Below are 5,563 nucleotides of genomic sequence, written 5' to 3'. Positions count from 1 at the left end.
AATAACCGAATCTCAGCGTTGACTGTAAAGCAGTGTCATGCCCTTTAAAGTGCTGGGAATGCTTGGAGCGTGACGTCACTTCCAGTGAAGTCACTCGACGTGACGTCTTTTCGGGTGACCTATGTTAATTAGTCCCCTGCTGATTTTAGGCCCCGTGCCCTGCTTACCATGGCTAAAATGTGTCCGTCCATCTGTCCGCTTCACATTCCAGTTCAAGAAACACATCAGCTGCTGTGACTGAGTCCAGACTATGCAGTGAGAGTGACCTTCGGTGAAGTATTTTAAAGATCGACCGCCATCTTGTGGATGATCAGGGGAATGACTATGAAGGAAGAGTACGAATGGCGCCAAATATGTAACGCAAAGAAAAACAACTACAAGTGAAAGTTAAAGGAAGGCATTCTAAATCTCGCGTGAAATATTCTTTGGGTGGAGTCAAATGACGTACTGCACTTGCTTTTAATATATCGCATGAAATCGTGAAAAAGCAACTTTTGTTCATAAGATTGTATCGCTTTGTTAATCGTGATTAAAAGTTCTCTAGTGGTTTTACTTTTCCAGTATATGTAAGTGCAAAATTTGTTTTACTAAAACAAGAAAGATATTTTAACACAAAAAAGATGTCAGAAGTGGGATTCGAACCCACGCCTCCAGAGGAGACTGCGACCTGAACGCAGCGCCTTAGACCACTCGGCCATCCTGACATACATGTACTACAGCACATTGTGCTCTATAGAGTGTGTCCACAGGGGGCATGAGCCTGTGTTGTGATAGTATTTGAAAATATAATTGGCCCCTAAAATGACACTGGTGCTGCCTTTCTAAGAAAAATACAAGACATTTGTATTCATTTTGCTGGAGCTGCCAAGAGCTGGTAGGTGAAAAATAATTCCTCTAAAATGGTCAGGCCAGGTGGAAAACCTGGATGAGGCACAGCTGTCACTCATTGTACATTCCACTCTGTACTGAATGACCAATTCCTGCTGCTCCTCGAAGAACTGCTTATCAGATGATGCTATTAGATGATATCAGGTGCCCTGTCTTATACAGACCCACTGACACCCGACGTCACCAGTCAGGCTTCAAGACACACAACTCAACCCAGCCAGGCTCAGCACATTATAAGAAAGCTTGGTACTAGCAGGGGCGGCCTTAGGCATGTCCAAGCTGTGCACCTGCACAGGGCCGCCAAAACCCAGGGGCCCCAAGGGTCTGCTTGCTTGCAGGAAGCATGATGATGCTGTGTCTGACCTCCAGCTCCCTCATGTGTATGCTCCCATCATTCTGCAGACAAGTAGCCCTTCTTCAGTGGTCCCAGGGTGGAATGCACGGACTGGCCGGCTGAAGCTTCACAGTGTTTGTAAAGATAGGGGTACCCCTGCCACAATTTCCTAACTCAGGGTGTATTAATCGAATGTAAACAAAACAAATTAGGAAAGTTGAAAATAATTATGGACCTAAACAGCATACATAATATAATATACATTCACCCTCCAGAGTTAGGTATCAAGAAGTATTTTTATTATTTTTTTATATTATAAATGTAGACAGTTATATTCCTGTGCAAATTAAAAAGAACATACAGTGAAGATGATGTCTTCTACAATCAAAAATGTATTATATTTACACATTGTTAATACATCCAATCACTGCGTAATAAATCTTTTTTTCTTTTATCTCCCACAGTGTCAACAGTGCATATCTTTGTATATGAAATTGTTGCAGATGATTAGACATTAATCAAAAAATATATACAAATTATTAATTCATTTTATGTAGAGGACATTCATTTCTGGCATGGCTCTGGAAATTCGAAATTCACAACCTGGTGAGGGGTGCAATCACTGACGGAATTTGGGCGCAGGGGCATGACTTGCCCATACTTTTTAATGTTGGAAAAACAGTCCGTCTACTTTGTGTGAAAAAACAAAGGTCCTGGTACGGTTGATTCGGAGGGCTGAAATGCTTCAGCTGAATTGAATGGGAGAGAGTCTCCTGTGCTGTGAAACCAAGGGAGGGGCAGACAGCTAAACAAGCCTCCTCACCAGGGTGCCTGCTTCTCTGAAAGAAATGTAAATGTGAGCAATTCGTTAATGTGCAAATGTAAAGGTGCATGGAAGACGGTATTGGCTTTTATCGATGGAATCACTTGAAGCTTCCTGATGACACAGATTTATTCTTTTTGAGTGGTTTTGTATGGGAGCTAGCAGCTAAGCTGTGAACTGTGTGCTTTTAAAAGACCATTGTAAGAAACACAATTGCACTAGGACAATCTGGGTATTACCAAAATATATATTTTGTAAGCACTTTTTTGATCTTAATCCTTTTAACCGATTTTGGAGCAGCCTCTCTTATACTGTGTGTAATGCAAGTTTAAAATAATGATTTTATGTTCACAGCACTTTCTGTTACAGACGTGGACCTCATAGCACTAAACATACCCAAGACACTATCTCTCTACTGCCCGATCAGGGTTCAGCTCTGTGGCTCTCAGATGTAGTGCATTAACTACTAGAGAATTCATACTGTACGATAGAGCATTTCCCACTGGTTAACATAACTTGCATTTCATTTTCATTTAGGCTGTGCGTTATTTTATATGTAGTTACCTGAAGGTGAAAGGTCGAAAAAAGGTATATAATATTTCGTTTTTTAGCTACACCCTTGACCATGCCCACACGCTCACATACCCTACCCTGATTGCGCAGAGGATCACATTTCCCATACTTTTTAAAATGCACTCCGACCACTGGGTGCATTGCTCACTGATCTGCCACTACGCCACGGACATGATTTGCAAACTTTTTCAAAATGTTGAAGAGAGGACAAAACTGGCAGTACAATAAAGCCAGGGTCTTACGTGGGCTTGGTCTTGCTGGTGCTCAGCTTTGGTAGTTCTTAAAAGCAGGTGCAGGTGCTGAGATGGGTCCCTGTCCGGCTCTCCATTTCTGCCTTCACCCCCAGGGTGAAAAAAAATCTTAACGCTGCATCAGTGCCACCGTTCAGTGCCCTTGGTGTAACTTCTAAGAACCTTGTTATAGTTCTTTTTACAGTCCATTCATTGCAGAACTGAAGCATGTTCAATATAATATACAAAAAAGCCATAGCTGTTGCTTATTTACCATATGCAGCTAACAACCAGAACCCAAACAGTGGTTTCATGGTGGTAAAATAATGGGTGCTTATTCTCAAAGCCAAGCAGTCTAGCTTGGGGTGCATACGCATTACAATGAGATTGCCCAATAAAACAATAACAAGAGAAAGGAACGTGACACTCCACATTGTCGACAATATGGCAGATCTGAATAGAACAAAGTGATTCGCTATCTTAGACTTTAGATCAGGATATTGCTAACAAATCCACTCAACTAGAGCTGCATCAACATAAGCGCCCCTTAACATTGGCACTTGATTAGCAGCGCAAACAATCCAAAATGCCATCTATGAAGCATTAGCTGACTCAGCGACATGATGAATGTCAGCTACATTACCCTAACTTATGCCACCACCACCATGCATGAGGATCTAGCCTGCCTCTAACACCTCTGCCGCGCTTCTACAACTGTGTGTTCTTCTTATACCTCAGCAAGTGCAAATAGATAAGAACGTGTGAAGGTAAGGCCTGAGCCTGTCAGGGTTTTCATACGTACCTGGCTGGCCACTCTTTTCATGTAACCACAGATTATAAATTGCTGAAACCCCTGCTCCATGCAACGCTTCTCACCCCTGCCTTAGATTGTGAAATGTGTATTGCACTTGCAAGCATGTTACTTTGAAATATTGCACATACCAGGAGCAAACAATCCAGCCGACTACGTATCATGCCACTCATGGCCTCCAAACCTGGCCAGGTGGAGAGGAGTGAATAGCACACACGCTTCTTAGTTCAAGGAGCCTGACAGTGCACCCTTGAGCGCCCATTACTGAGTCCTTGAAAGAGGAGGAATACCTACAGGGGACAACAATGGTAGTTGATGAAAATCTATTCTCAAAAGCTAACAACACAGGACTTGTAGACACAATGGGCCACATTACGATGGCAAGCGGACTTTATCTGCCCACCCGCGTAACGGAAAACAGGACCGACCGCCAGAGGTGCGGTGGTCCTGCTAGGCCAATTATTATTTTTTTGCAAATATGTTTTTATTGCAGGAAACAAATAGAATCACAGTATTGGCACCTGGTAAGTGTTCTAAAACAATGACGGCGGCATTGGTATAATCTCTATACACGGCCATTCAGCCCACAACCCGGGGGTCGGGCGGCGTGTGCCACTAGTTTGCAGTGAATATCCCCCCGTTCCGGCAGGGTATAACAGGTGAAAAGAATAAGTCTCTTCTGCTTTTCCAAACAACCCAAATGAAATACCCTCCCCTCCCCAAACAGTCTTACCCCCCCAGAGGAGTGAATTGTTAGTCTCGATGGTACAGAACTCTGATGCTTAATGGAAGCGAATGGTGCTCCCTTTCCTCTTTCCCCCTCCCTCCTCCCCTCTCGTCATCGGCCGTATATCGTATGGTTGAATAGTATGTGATAAGAGACTTAGTTCTCCTTATTGGGTATAACTCACCAATAGCATGTTATTGGGATCTAGGCTGTTCCCCATCGGCACTCTCAGAGTCAGTATGTGTGTTATGGTCGCGCAGGGCCTGCACCAATGTCTCCCAGGCTTGCGCCGCCTCTAGAGCTCGCTCATCTCGTCGTCGCCTCGCCTGTTGGTATCTCAATGTGCTCTCACTCCCCGCCCACTTGAGAAGTTAATTGCGCCACTTAGTGCCTGTTGGACCAACTCGCGCCTTCCAGTGTCTGGTGATTTCTCGTTTGGCCAGGAGCAACCCTAAATCGATAAATTTACTAGTAATCTTATTTTTAGGGGTATGTGGAAACCAGTGTAGAATCCCTACAGCTGCATCTATCTGCAACGATCTTCCAGTCACTTCGGACAGCGTGTCACCCACAAACAACCAGTAGGAGGTCAGCATAGAACAGGACCATAGCATGTGAAAAAGGTCCGCTCCGGCTGTCCTGCACCTAGGACAGGCTGCCGTCTCCAGGTCGAAATATTTCTGTAGTTTCTCCGGGGTCAAATAGGCTCTATGCAACATATAGAAGTGGACCAGTTGGAATCGGGCACTACGCGCGCCCTTCCAGGCCCGACGCAGCAGCTGGGCCCACGTGGTCTCCGGGATTTCCTTCCCTATGTCAATTTCCCATCGGGTCTTGAGAACGGCTAGGGGGGTCAGTCTCTCATCGATCATCCTGGAGTATAAGCATGACACTGCTTTAACCGTTCCCGCGGACATCATGACGTACTGACACGCCGCCGACAGCTGTGGTTCTTCATGACCAGTTTTCCAGTGAGCTTGGAGTGCCCTTGTGACCGCCGCGTGGATTAAAAAATCGCCTCGAGGGACGTCGTAGCGGTCCAGAAGCGCCTGGAAGGGCAGCAACGCCCGTTCTCGTAGAGGTCACCTAGGGTCTGTACACCCACCTCCTCCCAAACTCCCAGTCGAGACCAGTCGCCGCCATGGGGCAATGCAGTGAGCATTCCCAGCCGGATCTC

The 5,563-nt window shown here is 45.2% G+C and overlaps 1 non-coding gene across 1 annotated transcript; it reads right to left on the bottom strand.

Annotated features, from left to right (window-relative positions):
• Window positions 1–621: 621 nt before the first annotated feature.
• TRNAL-CAG (transfer RNA leucine (anticodon CAG)) lies at window positions 622–704 on the bottom strand. Its single transcript has one exon. It is a non-coding gene; the product is annotated as a tRNA-Leu (tRNA).
• Between the last annotated feature and the right edge of the window lie 4,859 nt (window positions 705–5,563).

This window comes from Lissotriton helveticus, chromosome 1_2 (assembly GCF_964261635.1).
Source record: "Lissotriton helveticus chromosome 1_2, aLisHel1.1, whole genome shotgun sequence".
Lineage (NCBI taxonomy): Eukaryota > Metazoa > Chordata > Amphibia > Caudata > Salamandridae > Lissotriton > Lissotriton helveticus.
This window is presented reverse-complemented; position numbering and strand designations above follow the sequence as displayed.